Below are 16708 nucleotides of genomic sequence, written 5' to 3' on the forward strand. Positions count from 1 at the left end.
AGAATTCTGTTTCTCACAACTTGCTATTGGTGTGTAAAACTTCAATCAACATTTTAATATTGACTTTATACCTAGCAACCTTGCTGATAAACTGTATTATTAGTTTTAATGGTTTATTTGTAGTTTTTAAAATTTCAGATAATTGGTACAGAATTAGAATACCATTGACAGGGAGACTTAATGAGATGTACACATGTTAAATGTGATTTCAAGATATTTTGATCAAAAAGAAAGGGAGCACAGAGTAGAAATACAGATTACATCATTCAAGGACACCAGTATTCATGTGAAATAGTATGATATCTGCATCTGGTTCCCAAATTTTGTCCCCTAGTAAAGTTCTCCACTAAAACAAACAAACACAAACAAAAACAAAACAAAAAAACAAAAAAGAATGCCAACAAAATAAAACAAGAAACCATTACAAAAACACTGGACATTTAGAGTAGAGATAATTTTGTAGCTTGAATACCTTGTTGCTTTGGAGCAAAGGTTCTTAAGTTCAGAGATGACGTCAAAAAGGCACAAGAAACCAAATTAAAGGTGTTTCCACTGGTTGATCTGGTGGCAATTTGCGAGTCAGAAGAAAAAGCAGAAGTTCCAGTTAATTAGGCAAGTGTAGTGTGTAAAACTCGTAAATTAATCATGGTTCTTAAAAGAAGATTAATTTTTTTTCCAATTAGCTAGTGTCCTACCCAAGTTAACTTATCTTGGAAACCTTGTCTGTGTAAAAGCGGATTGTCAATGGATACTTCTAAAGGAGTTAATCCCCAAGTTTAAAATGTTCTTATCCATAAGAGTAACAGGGCACGTGCTTTATAGGACAAATTGCAATGAAAGTCTAGGAAGCTTTACGGAATCAACAACACTGCGACTGTTCGTTCATCTGGAATTAGATGAGTTGGTAAAACCTTTGACTTCTTTCATTTTTCTTTTTTTTTTTAAATGAGCATTTCTGAGGCCTTGAAACTCTGCTAAGACCAGTCATATTCTTGCAAGGACAGTCCTCTCTTAAATAATATTTTACTAGTTATAAATTCATAAAGGGCTAGGTTGAGACAATCCAGTAAAAAAAAATATGTAGGCTCTTAAAAAAAATTTTTTTTAACATTTATTTATTTTTTAGAGACAGAGAGAGACAGAGCATGAGCAAGGGAGGGGCAGAGAGAGAGGGAGACACAGAATCGGAAGCAGGCTCCAGGCTCCGAGGCATCAGCACAGAGCCTGACGCAGGGCTTGAACTCACGAACCGCAAGATCGTGACCTGAGCCAAAGTCAGACGCTTAACCGACTGAGCCACCCAGGCGCCCCTGTAGACTCTTTCTTACAATCCAAATGAGTAGAGTCATAAGGAGGGTGCCCTGGAGGATAATTGTGTTTCAGAGTTCACCCCTGCGAGAGGACAGTGTTTTTCCATCCCCAACTTGTCAGCTTCATGAACCGCTCAGCATTCAACAAGACTGTTCACTGGACAAATCTCTCAAGCTTTCCTTACCCCAGAATCCTTGTCTCTGTTTCTGACTCACCAGTTTGACTTTTGCCACCCGATCTTAAGTCTTAAAACAGTGGGACAGTGCTGATGACCTGTTTTCTGCCAGGAGAAAAATGATTGAAATACTTCTTACCATCTGAGGGATGGAACTCTACTTAAGACCTACCCAGTGGCCCTGTGACCAACCACCACACTAAGAACTGCTCCATTTGTAGTGAAAGGACCTGTAAATGATAATCACGCAGAAGCTTCGTGGCTACCACACCGACGATCTCTAGAGGCTGCACTTACTGTCCCAATTGGCATATAAAGAGTGAATCCAAATTTTAAGGGGTACATATATGACAAAAAGAAAAGGAAGCCAAGAGCCTCCACGTGCCAATATGTAGAACACGAACTCACAGCTTGGGTCAAAAACAGAATAGGAAATAAATTGAGAAGAAAATTATGGAACTTGGACAGATTCAGGTTTCTGAGGAGATGGTAACACAAGGGAGAAACACCAAAATGGGGGAGCAGTGGGTCAAAATGTATTTTACTTTCTTTCAGAAGGATATATAGTACCAGAAACCAGTGTTTCTGCTTACGTGCCAGTTTTTAATTAGCAATTTTTTTTTTTTTTGGCCAGCAAATACTATTTCTTTGTTTGTTTAGTTACTTATTTATCTAATCTGGCCCTGTATGCCACAGGTTTTGTTATTGGTTTTGTATTTTTCTAATCTGTCACCCAAGGAGAAAATGATGAGCACAGTACCATCAAATAAAAAAAAAAAGTTTACTCTTATTTCTTCAAATAATAAAGGATAATAATTATCTCTGCTTCCTTCTCTCTCTCCTTTCCTTCCAGGACTCCTGTTATGAGTATATTGGTCTGCTCGATTATGTCCTACAAGTCTCTGAGGTTATGTTTATTTCTCTTTATTCCTTTTTTATTTCTGGTCCTCACACTGGATCATCTCAAGGGACCTGTCTTCAGGTTTGCTGATACATTCTTCTGATTACTCACATCCACTGTTGATCTGAATGATGGTCCCCCCAAATTTCCATGTCCTGCCCCAGAATCTGTGAATATATTGTCACACTGCAAGGAAGAATGAAGATTGCAGAGAGAATTAAGTACGCTAATAAGTTGTCCTTAAGATAAAGACATTATCATCGGTTATCTGGCGTGTCCAGTGCCATCCTAAACCACAAGAGTCCTAAAATGGGGTAAAAAGAGGCAGAACAGCGAGAAACCGAGAAATAGCATCGTGAGAGAGATTTGATCTGCCATTGTTGGCTTTAAAGATGGAAAAGGGCTATGAGTGAAGGAATGCAGGAAGCCTCTAGAAACTGGAAAAGATCAGGAAACAGATTCTTCTTAGAGGCTCCAGAAAGAAATACAACCCTGCCGATGCCTTGATTTTAGCCCAGTGAGACCCATTTCAGATTCTCTCAAAAATAAGCATTACAGTCTTTGTCTAGTAAGGCCAATATCTGTGCTTTCTTAGGATAGCCTCTACTGACTTCTTCTTTTTGGGTATGGGCCATACTATCTTGTTCTCTTCCCTACCCTAATTTTTTGTTGACAACTGAACATTTTAAGTAATATGAGGTAATATCATTGGAAATTAGATTCTCCTCACCTCTTCCCTCAGGGTTTGCCGCTGTGACTGTTTTTTGTTGTTATTTTTTATTGTTTAATGACTTTTCTGAAGTGATTCTCTCCAATATACATTCTCTTTCATGGGTGACCCTTGAAGTCTTGCTTAAGTTCACTTAGTGGTCAGTTAATGATTGAACAGAGATTTCCTGAAATGCTTGTAACCAATAAATGTCCCCACATTTGCCATTGGGTCTGGTGTGTGTGTTGGCGGCACACTTTACAACCCTCTCTCAGCCTTCGCTGCCTGCTTGCTCAGAGCCTCAAAGTTAGCCAAAGGTGAGAGCTTAGGGCCTTCTCAGTTTTTCTTCCCTGAGAATGCTCATAGCCCTGGACAGGTACACAACCCCGCACGTGCATGTGGTCTTTCTGACTTCCCAGCAATGTATCAGAACTTCTCAAAGCCAACTCTGGACATTTTATTCCCTAGATTTTCCTTTTAAGCTTTTTGATCGGCCTCTTGTGCACCTGACCTTTTGTTGCCATCTTAGGCAGTCATGATGTTAAACAATTGTCTGTGATTGTTTTCAACAAGTTTCTTTGGGCAAAAAAACTGATCATACTGGGAGAACTCGGGGTCAGGTCAGCTCAAGACAGTCTTTCAAGCGGGGTCTTCCAGTGAACCCCCAGACAGGGAATGGAGTTTGGAACAAGTTCCTATCCAGATCAGCCCTTTAGTGTGATTGCCAGGCTGTTAATTTTTACTGTGATCATAGTCTGTTGGCCGTCAGGGACACTGCAAAGTTGGATAGAGGGGATGGGAATATGAACAGCTGAAGTTCTACAAAGTTGCTGTTCTTATCAAGATTCAGCCATTTTTCTTGAATAAACACTCCCTGGATTTCTGAAGCTTTGGTTAAGTTCCAGAGTTGGAAAAAGTTAATTCTGACAACTTTGCAATATTCTCATTGCTTTTATGGAGGAGATCATTTTCCAAGGTCCTGACTTTGCCAGTTTTGTTGACATCACTTTAAATTAGTTTTAAGGGGGGGGGGTGGTGCCTGGCTGGCTCAGTTGGTAGAATGTGTGACTCTTGCTCTCAGGGTTGTGAGTTCGAACTCCGTGTTGGGTGTAGAGATTACTTAAGAATGAAATCTTTAAAAAAAAATGTTAGTTTTTTGTTTTGTTTTAAAATATTTATTTAGTTTTGGGAGAGCGCAAACAGGGGAGGGGCAGAGACAGGGGGACAGAGGATCCGAAGCCGCCTCTGTGCTGACAGGCTAACAGGAGTGAGCCTGATGCGGGGCTCGAACTCACGAACCGTGAGATCATGACCCGAACCAAAGTCGGATGCTCAACCAACTGAGCCACCCAGGCTCCCCTAAAAAAAGTTTGTTTTAAGGTTTGCTAATTTAAATTAATTGCAAAATCTTAAAACTATGTCTAATGTGAAAATTAATCATAGATCCAAAATGTATTAGTGAGTATAAACAATGCAGCAGTAAAAGCTTTCTCAGCAACTTAAGGTTTGTTTTCAGAGTAATAAATGGAAGCTCTTAATGGTTGAGATGAGCAAGCCCAATTCTTTGCTTTCCGTGACTTCTCAGTTTTTTGTGATGCCTAAGTATAGCTCAGTGTTCTTGTTGTATTATTTCTATACCTAGCAAATCTACATGTTAGTATTAACCTCAGAGAAATACACTTGTCCAAAAGAGCTGAATTCCAAGGGTTTACAAAACAGAAGAAGTTGGTAACAATTGGTGTTTCTAGCGATATGAGAACTAGTTAAATAATTTCAGCATATTAGATAGCTACTAAAAAGACTTGCTGGGACTTTGTGTACCGATACAGAAAAATATTCATTACATAGTTTTAAGTAAAAAAAAAAGTGAGTAACTGTACTTATGTATGTTTTGGTACTGATTATGTTTAAAAACCAGGAAGTTAAAGCATAACTATTTCTACATGTTCATATATGCTCATAATTATCTGTAAAAGTATCTAGAAATGTGCACATAAAATTAACATCGTTGGTTATTTCTGGTGGTAATTGTGGAATTGAAGCTGTATTTTGGTTGAGGTGGGGGAGGGAGGATGCGGAGAAAGGATGGATTATATAAGAATATTAACTTTGCTTTGTTTGAGATTTAAAAAATCGATTACAGGTATAACTAAATTAATGTAAATTAAAAATAATATAGGTATAACTAAAATAAATTTTTACGTATGAACATATAAAATTATTGTTGGATATCACAGCAAGCAAAAGCCAAATAGTAATTACCTTAATGGCTCTGGAAGCTTAAGTATAAATGCAGTTTTCATATATGTATTTTTCTGTTTTTTCCACATTTTTTATGTAATAAGCATTTATTACTTTTGAATAACAAAATTTTTAAATTTTACACAGGTAAATATAGATAATAGAGAGTAAACAAGGAATCTCCAGTACTATTTTAATACTTTAATAATGTTAATAGTTAAATAAAAATTATAATTTTGGTTCATAATCGAACAATAGTGCCTTTTGCATCTTGTGCAAAATGTGTAATAGTTGGAGAAGCCTATTTGTTTATTTAAAAATTTTTTTAACATTTATTTATTTTTGAAAGAAACAGAGACAGAGTGCGAGTGGGGGAGGGGTAGAGAGAGAGGGGGAGACGCAGAATCCGAAGCAGGCTCCAGGCTCTGAGCTGTCAGCACAGAGCCTGACACAGGGCTTGAACTCACGAACCGCAAGATCATGACCTGAGCTGAAGTCAGATGCTTACCCGACTGAACCACCCAGGTGCCCCAGGAGAAGAAGCCTATTTGTATTGGCCTGGAAACTAAAACCTATTATCGTTAATAATAGGGAAAAAGTTTTTCTTTCTCTTTGTTTTTGAATGAGTCTGCTATATATTGGGACAGAATTTTTTAGAGCTTCCCAGAAGGTTCTCCTTGAAAATTACACCTCTGAATAACTCTAGCATGTATTAAAATCAATCATGAGCCTGGAAAGTCATATATACTTTAATTGAATATACGTGGTTAAATCCCCTAAGATGAACTGACATTTATTCAACTTTCCATCATAGCTTCCTATGCCCTTTGAAGGTATAGATTGAAATGTATCTTACATGCACATGACAGAGGTGACCCAAGAAATGCCACTGATTTTTTTAGACATTTCACAATTCACTACTCTACTCCTTAAAAGCAATCTCTTATCAATTTATGTCTTATTTTTCTTGTTCTTGTTCTTGCTCTTGAGATGCTGATATCCTGCGTACAGAAGTCACTGTGATCACGTGACCGTATCAAAGAGTTTCTAAAGATGTCTTGAAATGAGGCAGTCTAATTACAGTCTATTCTTTGATCCCTCTTGATGTGTCCTGGTCAATATACCCACCACCAACCTTCTCAAAGATGGCAGCACCATACCACCATTTGCCCACAAAAGAACTCCAAGTTGGTCTAAATGTTTGGGTGTCTCCCAACACTACCTGTCAGTCCCTTTCATCCCCCGACAAAACTAGCATGAACTAATGTCAGCTCCTTTCCTGGGGCTGTAGAAAAGAAAATGTGACCCGAATAAATAATGTATTGCAAATGTCAAAATAAATTTCAGCTAAAAATGATATTTTTCAACGAGATCTAGTGAGAAGACTGTTCAAAAGGCAGAGTTAGAGTTTCCTGGTTCTACATTTAATTAACTCAATCTGACTTTTATTATGCTTTGTGTTATGTGTTTCCCTGTTCGGTAAACAAACAGCAGAAAATTAAACTAGGGCAACTGCCAACTAGCAGTAAATTTAATTGAAAAATAATAAATTGCCATGGGGTGCTGTAGGGTTCTGTGCAGATAAACTTATTTTTCCTGGAAAGTTTCCACTTGCATTTGTCACAATGTGATCTATAAAAGGAACAAAAGAAGTGAAATACGGTACTTGATGGTAGATGTGTTAAGAGTGGAATGGCCTTGGAGGGTAATTCATAGGCTGGTTTCTGGGACTTTCGACGGATGAGCTGTGTTTCCTCCTGAAGCACAGAGCTGGCTTCCAGAGGAGTTCTAACTCTGCCCTCTGAATCTGCCGAACCTGCTGAAACTGTGCCCTATCAACTTTCAGAGAAAGCTTGCTGAGGAAGAAGCCTGAGTGTACATGATTTAGGGCAAAGGGAGACTGCAGACAGAAAAGGCTAGTCCTCAATAATTCCATGCTACGTGCCTAATAACTGCTTAAGTCCTTCAAACTTGATACGAATCAAAAGTATTTCTAAACATTTGGCTATTTATTTTCCTTCCTTGATATCTTTTCCTGGCGTATAGGTAAGCTTCTAATGATTCTCTGTTAGAGGTCATGTCCAGGCAGGAGAGGTTTAAATTAAGTCAGGAAAAAAAATAGGGGCTTTCTGCATGATGTGAAAACTACCACATCTGGTTCTCTGTCTCACAGTATCTGTTTATCTGATTGTAGATTCTATCTTCCAGGTTCAAGTGCCGGGAATGGAACAAAGTTCCCATTCCTTCCCTCAGATCCCCCAAGCATAAGTGGAATCACTGGACTGAACACACAGACCATCTTTTCTTCTTCCACTTCTGCTGCAGAGAAGGAAGTTGCTCAGTTATTCTCCAAATTTCTAGCAACAGTTCCCATAATGGACCTCGATCCTTCACTAGGAGGCTGCTTGGCTTAAAAGAATCCACTGGCTGGTGTTAGATATTTGTTTGGACTCAATATCCACTCCTTGCTTGTTAAATAGACTTTGAAGAGTTGTTTATTCATTCAGTGGATATTTTCTAAGTACTAGCTATGCACCTGGTACTATTCCGGGTACACGGGGCTTAGAAAAAAAAAGACAAAAAAAATCCTCTGACTTCAAGGAACTTACACCTTCTTAGGGGAAAGGCAGACAGGCAAAGTAAGTGACCATGTCATAAAACAGTGGTCACTAAGGAGAAGTAATGTGGAGTTCTAGAAGTCAGCAGCTGGTTTTGATAAACGTCCCTGAGAAGATATCATTTGCAAAAAGACTTGAAGGAAAGCAGAGTGTGACTTGAAGACATTTGAAGGCGGGACATTCAGGCAGAAGAAACAACCGGTTGCCATTGGCAGGAGCATGTCTGGGGTGTCCTCGGAAGGGCACAGAGTCCAGTGCAGCAGAAATGGAGTGAAGGAGGCAGAAGGTAAGTCGTACGGGTAGCAGAGGCCAAATGGTACGGGGTCTTTGCAGCTTGTGTAAGGATTCTTAACTCTAGGGAGGGGGACAGGCTACAAGAAGGCTTTGGGCAGAAGTGACAAGACTTCACTCTGATCCAGTGTGGGAAGAGACTGCAGGAGGCAAGAGCGGGTGCAGGAGACCAGTTAGACACTGCTTCAGTCGGCAGGGCAACCATGGTGGCTCGGTTCAGTGTGTTCATCATGCGAAGTGAAGAGCTTCCGGAATAACCTGACGTGGTTAGCCAGTTTCATAATCTCTACAATGGGGAGATAAAACTTGTACTTGGTTATCTTAAGAACTGACACAACGTATGTAAATGTGTATTGCATATGTAATAAGGGACCAAGAAACGTTCACTCCTGTTTCAGAGCTTCTCGCCTAAAAAGTGACCATGGGACCATGAGAACCACGGGCTTTTGCAGGTTCGGTGGTTGTAAATTTAACTCAAAGAGTTGGAGGCTGCAATTTATAAGTCATATATAATGACTTTAAAAAATTGACAAGGAATGATGCTGACAGCCATAGAGAAGTGAAGGACTTATGTACATGAAATTATATTTTTAAAACAGTCCTGGAGTTTATAAACCAGACTCGTGATAGTTGTTGTAATCTGGAAGGTAGAGAAAAGGAAGGAAGAAGGAAAGGAGGGAAGGCAGAGAGGGACTGTTCAGAGGGAGAAACAATCAGATTAACCATAATCTACTTTAAGCAGATGTCATTTCATTTGGAAATATGGCTTTTCAAATATTCATCCATAGCTAGATGTTAACTGAAAATTATCCACGTAATTAGTAATGGTTCTAGCTGACATCAGAATTGCATTTTATAGATTATAAGGCCCTCCCACATACTTGCTGCATTTAGTTCGCCAAACAACTGTGAACAATAACGTGGCAGTTATGAAATCTCTGGTTTACAGGTGAGGAAATGAACATGCAGAGTTGCTAAATGATTTTCCCAAGGTCCCATGGCATGAACGCTACAGGGCTTGGACCCCAAGCTTTGGGGCCTGAGGATTCAGATAGCTACTGTTTTCTGAAGCCTCCATAAGCATGTCATGTAAATTTTCAATTTAATAGTAATTTTGTCCTTTTTATTTCATAGGAAGCATAGGGATTCTAGTCTCACTCTAAAAATCCAAAAAATAAGGGAAAGCTAAGCACTCCCTTGATTTCCTGGCACCTCTTCCCATGCCCTGTGACCTATGTCAAGATGATTCACCTGCTTTCACTATTTGGGGTGGCCCTTCTGGACCCTCTCCTGTGCAATCACACATGTATATTTGTATCTCTTGGGATATGATTTTAATCTATTCTATTCTTAACGTAAGTAGGATGAAACTGTTTCCTAGTAGGGTGAGATTAGATCTCCTTCTCTAACAAATATTTCTCAGTTGTCTTCCAAAATGGCTAAGCCAGTGGCAATGTTATGTAAGAATTTGCTTCGCATCCGCCAATACTAGCTATTACTGGCCAGTTTCATTTTACCAACCTAAGAGGGAAACATTTAGTGTTATTTTAGGTTGTACTTGCTGAATTACAGGGAAATTGAGCATCTTTTTATGCGTTCATTGGCTGTAGCATTTCCTCTTCTGCGTCCTTTGTTAATTTGTCTTCTGGATGGTTCGCCTCTTATTGATTGCAAGTTCTCTAGATTTATCTGGTTCTTAATTCTTTATGTTTAAATGTGTTTCAAGTAGTTTTTCACAGTCTTTCTTGGCCTTTTAATATTTTTTATGGTATCTTCTCCCATATAAATAAAATTTTACATGTTAATATAGTCAGACTTTCCATTTATGCCTTCTCTTTGGGTCATGTTTTAGAAGGCTACCCCTGTTCAGACATTAAGAAGCACCTTTATATTTGCGTATAATTTTGCTTTTACATTTAATTACTTTACGCCTGGAATTGATTTCTGCGAGAACTCAAAGATTTATTTTCGAAGTAGAAATACGGTGATTTCGAAGCATTTCATGAAAGGTGCATACTTTCCCAAGTGATTTAAAATGCCACCTTTGGGACGCCTGGCGGGCTCAGTCAGAAGTGCATGTGATTCTTGATCTCCGGGTTGTGAGTTTGAGCCCCACATTGGGTGTAGAGATTACAAAAAAATAAAAATAAAAATAAACTTAAAAAAAATAAAATGCCACCTTTATCCTATACAAAATTCTTTTAAAAGCCTGAATCTGTTGCACATTCCATGCATTTTAGAATTGATGCAGTTGGACAGACACATTTTAGAATTTATTTGTTCAGTTACATGAAAAATGCATCTGAAAACACAGGCACCTCGGATTATAGAGCTAATACTTCAATTCTTATTTGACTTATATTCTCCTACCTCAACTCTGGCCTCTACTATTGGTGTTTATTTCTCAGGCCCTTTTCATTCTTTAAAAAAAATTTTTTTTTAATGTTTATTTATTACTTTGAGAGAGAGAGAGAGAGAGAGAGAGAGAGACAGAGTGCAAGCAGGGGAAGAGCAGAGAGAGAGGGAGACACAGAATCCGAAGCAGGCTCCAGGCTCCGAGCTGTCGGCACAGAGCCCGACACGGGGCTGGAACTCAAGAGCCATGAGATCATGACCTGAGCTGAAGTTGGACACTCAACCGGCTGAGCCACCCAGGCATCCCACCTTTTCGTTATTAAATTTAAGTACATAACAACACAGGAATAGATTCTCTTTGTAAAAAATAGAAATGCTAAGAGAAAACCCCAAGTGCCTTTGATAGTTCTTTCCAGCACCAGTAGCCCCTTTGTGGTAACTACTATGAACGGTTTAGTGTATTTCCTTCCAGAACTTTCTTCCCATGAATTTACATGTGTGTAGGCATATAAAACACACATAGGGCTGATGCTTAGCTGGCATTCAGTGGTGTGGTTCTATCAGTTATTACAAATATTGGAGAGAGAAATAAGATAAAAAACAGGGTGGCAAACCATAAGAGACTCTGAAATACAGAGAACAAACTGAGGGCTGCTGGAGGGGAGGTGGGTGGGGGATGGGCTAAATGGGGGATGGGCATTAAGGAGGGCACTTGTTGGGATGAGCACTGGGTGTTGTAAGTGATGAATCACTGGGTTCCACCCCCCAAAACCAACACTACACCGTATGTTAATGAACTTGAATTTAAATAAATTAGTTAAAAAATGTTGATAAGCTTCTATGACAGAGAACTTCTGCCTTCAGTTTCTGAAGTGCCCTCCACTTGCTGGACCATCCCACCCTGTCTTCATCCCCCCCCCCCCCCCCCCCCCCAATCTCCAAGTCCCTGAACATCCCTCTTAATACAACTGATTATGAAGAGGGTTAATGCTTCCAATGACAGTAGGCCCTCAGCACCGTATCCAGTATCTATTTTGGTCTATTTGTTTCCTGCGTACTAGTTGTTAAATACCTTGAGTATCATTCCTGACTACGTAGCACATGTAGTTAATCTCTAAGACGTACAATTAAGACAACCAAGTTGGAGAAGGTGGTAGGCGGAATAATGCCTGCCCCCCCCCCCAAAAGGTGCGTGTCTTAATCCCTAGAACCTGTGAACACATTGTCTTCTATGACAAAGGAAGACCAAGGCTGCGGATGGAATTAAGGTTGCTAACCAGTTGATTTTAGATGGGGAGATAGCCCTGGATTATCTGGGTAGGTACACTCTAGTCACAAAAGTCTATAAACCAGAAGAGAGAGGTAGGAGCGCCAGAGTCAGAAAGAGGTGGAAACGCACTGCCAGCCAAGGAATGCAGGTGGCCTCTGGAAGCTAGGAAGATAAGGAAATGAAGGCTCTAAGGGAGACAGAAGGAACACAGCCCTGAGTGCACCTTGACCTTAACCCAGGAAGACCCATTCCGATGTCCAGAACTGTAAGATAATTTGCGCTGCCTTTTTTTTTTTTTTTAATTAATGTTTATTTATTTTTGAGGAAGAGGGAGACAGAGCGTGAGTAGGGGAGGGGCAGAGAGAGGGAGACACTGAATCTGAAGTAGGCTCCGGGCTCCCAGCTGACAGCACAGAGCCTGACTCGGGGCTCAAACTCACGAGCTGTGAGATCGTGAACCTGAGCCGAAGTCGGACGCTTAACCGTCTGAGCCACACAGGCGCCCCAGTAACTTGTGCTGTTTTAAGCCATTGAGGTTGGGGAAGTTTGTGAGAGCAATGGGCAACCAGCTCGAAGAGCTAAGCATACAGTGTTTTTTAATTAATTAATTAATTTTAATTTTATTTTATGTTATTTTATAGGTTATGCTATGTTATTTTATAGGTTATATTATATTATTTTATAGGTTATGTTATGTTATGCTATTTTTTTTTAAGTAAGTTTCACACCAAGCATGGAGCCCAAAAGCAGGGCTTGAACTCACCGCCCTGAGATCAAGACCTGAGCTGAGATCAAGAGTCAGAGGCTTAACTGACCGAGCCACCCAGCTGCCCCATACAGTGTACCATTTATAATGCTGTTCATTTCTAACCACCAGGAGCTGTTCCTAATCTCTCGATTCTAAGAAAACGGTCCCTTTCTCCTTGTGGGATGTAATGGACTATTTTTGGTTCCTATCATATTTGATCTGTGGCCCTTGCCACTTACAGAGACGTCTTTTCCGAAATGCCCTCCTCCCTCAGTTTGTATGAATCTGCTCCTCCTTCGTCCCCCTGCCCCTTGCACTGGTAGCCGTGCCTCATAACCTCTCTTTTTCCTCCTACAGACTTTGTTCTCTCCTCCTCTCTTCTAGATCTGTATGGTCTCACTCGATAACCTCACCCACTCCTCTAGCTCCACTACCCTCTGCTAAAAACTCTCAAATGCTTGGGGTGCCTCAGTGGCTCAGTTGGTTAAACATCCAACTCTTCATTTCGGCTCAAGTCATGATCTCATAGTTCACGAGTTCAAGGCCTGCACTGTCAGCGCAGAGCCTTCTTGGGATTCTCTCTCTTTCCCTTTCTCTTTGCCCCTCCCCTCCTCACGCTCTGTCTCTGTCTCTGTCTCTCTCAAAGTAAGTAAACTTTTAAAAAATTAAAAAAAAAAAAAACCTCTCAAATGCTTGTGTCTAGTTCTATTATGAAGGTAATCATATTGTTTTCCTCTTCTTTCTCCTTTCTGGTTGACGATTCTGTGACGTCTACAAAATCAAGTAGTCCTTGAAGTTGGCTCACTGATATCAAAAGCCCTGGTTCGTTGCAGGGAGATGAGCTGGCTTCACCTCCTGCTTGCTTCCCCAGTCCCCAGATTTCTTAGGAACTTCGATTTGTGTAGTAGGAAAAAGGTACACTGCATCTCACACTTTCCGGTCTGTCATGGAAGCCAGCAATGTGTTCATGGCAGTGTTAGGGTCATATTGTAGGTATGGGACAGCCTGGGAGAGCTAATTTCCAACGAGAAGTATGGAAAAGAAGGAAGCATTTCTCCTCCTCCTCCTCCTCCTCCTCCTCCTCCTCCTCCTCCTCCTCCTCCTCCTCCTCTCCTCCTCCTCCTCCTCCTCCTCCTCCTCCTCTCCTCCTCCTCCTCCTCCTCCTCCTCCTCCTCCTCCTCTCCTCCTCCTCCTCCTCCTCCTCCTTCCTTCTTCTTTCTTTTTTCGTCTGCTTTCTTCTTTCTTCTTCAATACACTAGTGGATCATACTTGTAAGGCAAGTTTGCTGCTGAATGGGCAGAGTTTTTTGAGGGAGACTGGATCCTTTCGAGAGCATAAAGAAAGCCCATGTTCTCTGCCCATCTGAATTCTAGCCTCGGTCATTCTGTGACCCTACTGCCTGAAGGGCCTGCCTGGGAGCTATCAGAATCAGACTTCACAGCTTATAATTGGCGTCGTACCCTGATTACAAACTAAAAAGACTCAAATCGAAGAGACAGGTTTTACTGAGACCAGGGTGGGCCCAGATTGAGAGGGGGAGAGAGAGAGAGAGAGAGAGAGAGAGAGAGAGAGAGAGAGAGAGAGAGAGATGATTTACTGAGGCAAACATGGGAGAAGTATCAAACGGAAGAGTGGGAGCCCACAAGGGACGAATGAGGCACTCACGGGCTCTGCAGTTTTGGAAGGGCCGAGAGAAAAAAGCGTGATTCTAACATCAGCTGCTCCAGGCCACAACGACAGTGACTCAGCCTCACGGACGACCCTGTGCTTCTGTGTTTTATACAGAGACTTTGGATTCTATAACTAGCACAGGGAGAAGACTTTCAAATATGTAAGATCCAGTTGAAGGCCATCTCGAAATATCCCGATAAACCAGAAAGAACAGGCTTGCTGATCTTCTAAGGATCTCAGCCAGCAGTTGGACAGTTGAAGCTGCAACCAGGACAGGGGCAGCGGGGGAGGATGTGACCGAGGGACATGGGGTCGGGAGGGACCCGTATCTGCCGTAGGCCTTCGTCAGAGACAGCTGCTCCCATCTGGTCTAACCAGTACAAGGCAAATGTTGACTGCATGTACGCCTGAGTTTCTTAAGGGGGCTCATGAAGTTAGTTCTAGAAAGGAGCTGTAGGGGAGCCTGGGTGGCTCAGTCAGTTAAGCGTCCGCCTCTTGATCTCAGCTCAGGTCATGATCTCACAGTTCATGAGTTCGAGCCCTGCATCAGGCTCTGCACTGACAGTGTGGAGCCTGCTTGGAATTCTCTCTCTCTCTCTTTCTCTCTCTCTCTCTCCCCCTCTCCCCCCCCCTTCTCTCTCTCTGCCTCTCCCCCACTTGTGCTTTCTCTCTCTCTCTCTCTCTCTCAAAATAAATAAAACTTAGCAAAATTAAAATAAAAAGGGACTATAACTCAGAGGAATGAGAAACAAGCCTGTTCTAGGAGATACATGAGGTTTTTCGTCAAAACCCACTCCACTCAAACACGCAGCGAGGCTGGGTCATAAACCAATGGCAGCTTCTAGTTGGAGACCTGGCATCTTCCATCATGGGGCAGAGTGTGCTCTCGGGCAGGCGTGTATGCCTTCGAGGGGTCATGGAGGCTTACCGGCAAGAGAGCATGGAGTGTAATGGGCAGAACCGTTCTGAAAAACCATAGTGGACCTCCTCTGTACTTTTTTGGTTAGACCTTAACCAATTCCAAAAATAAGCACCAGCCTTAGAGGTAGGGGTGGGGGCGTAGGTGATTATTTCTGCGAGAACACAGAGAGAATGAGTTTCCTTTGGGGTGTCCACACTAGGATTCTGGAAAAAAATAATGAGCTGGACCCGGAGAACCCAGATTCCGTCCTTCCTACAGCTTACCTGAGTCAGTCCATACGCTTTCGTGTCTTGCCTGAGCATATTTAACTGTGGGCTCTTTTTCCGGCCATTAATGCCTCTGACCATGCAGTGCTCTTGTGAGTGTCTGAGTTCGAACAGCATGAAATGAAACTACCCTCCTTCCCTCTGCGGTATGATACTCATCTAGAATTATTCCTAATGCACTAATATACTTCCTAGAGAGGACTTTGCCAATATTGATCCATTTGTAGAAAATGTTTAAAGACGCCTTTTCGTTCCCACCCGTCTGGCAAACAATGCTAATAACCCCCTTTTGGAACGTGCCAGCCAAAGGAAGAGTACGTCCGTCAAAGATGTGAGAGCCTGTGTTGTGATTCATCTGGCCTTTCCGTGGGGAACCGTGTTGCTGTACTTATTTTTCAGAGGTCAGACGAGAAAAACCATGTTATTTCCCTTTTGTGTGTTATAAGTGACTAAAATTGCCAGGAAGCCCACAGAGCCTTCTGATGTCAACCTGCACTCACTGCAGCCAAGCGTCTCCAAAACGCCACCACATACCTGAGGACCTGGGTCGGCGGATCTATTTTCACAGTTCTTTCCGATTCTAACGAAGTCTGAAGAAGTTTATTTCAAAATAATCCTTCTGTATTAAGCGCTGGCTTATTGACAAGACTTCTTTTATCATGACTGTATGAAGTTTATTTTCCAAACGAAGGTTTATTTTTGCATGGAATTCTGAGGTTTCGCATTGTGTATACCAAGCAATTAGTTTGGGATTTTTGGAATTTATTTGAGACCAGACAGATGTCTTTAATTTACACACTCTCGGAGGTGACAAACCCTATTAACATTCGAAAGCTATCAATTTGCTTTATCTTTGTTCTTTGGCTTTCTCAGCTATGATCCAAGCTGATTCCTTTTTTGGTCTGCTTGTTGGTTTTTTCGTTGGTGGTGGTGGTGGTTTGTTTTTGTTTTTGTTTTTGTTTTTGTTTTTGGTCCCATATGTAGACAGAAGAAGAAATTCAAGGAAGACATGAAAGATAGCGTTGGTAATTTTATCGCTGTCCAAACCGGGTGGGATGCTTTAAGAGCCATGGACTTCGCCTCTATTAGGAATGCATTTTGTCCAACTATAGCCCCTTCCTCTTAGCAGTCACGGTCTGTGCATGTACACATTCGTGCCAGCAACTCCTCTGCACTCAGGCTTTTCTCTTATCGTGTTGGTGGCCCCTGACCGCAATCTGGTGCTGCCTT

General features: G+C 41.4%; 1 long non-coding RNA gene across 1 annotated transcript in view; it reads left to right on the forward strand.

Moving 5' to 3' along the window:
- The window catches only part of LOC122205989, a 140822-nt gene that overhangs the window by 34803 nt on the left and 89311 nt on the right, over positions 1 to 16708 (forward strand). Inside the window, exon 2 of the long non-coding RNA XR_006196331.1 lies at positions 7546 to 8241. This is a non-coding gene — a long non-coding RNA (uncharacterized LOC122205989). The remainder of the gene's footprint in view (positions 1 to 7545; positions 8242 to 16708) is intronic.

Source organism: Panthera leo, chromosome E1 (genome assembly GCF_018350215.1).
Source record: "Panthera leo isolate Ple1 chromosome E1, P.leo_Ple1_pat1.1, whole genome shotgun sequence".
Lineage (NCBI taxonomy): Eukaryota > Metazoa > Chordata > Mammalia > Carnivora > Felidae > Panthera > Panthera leo.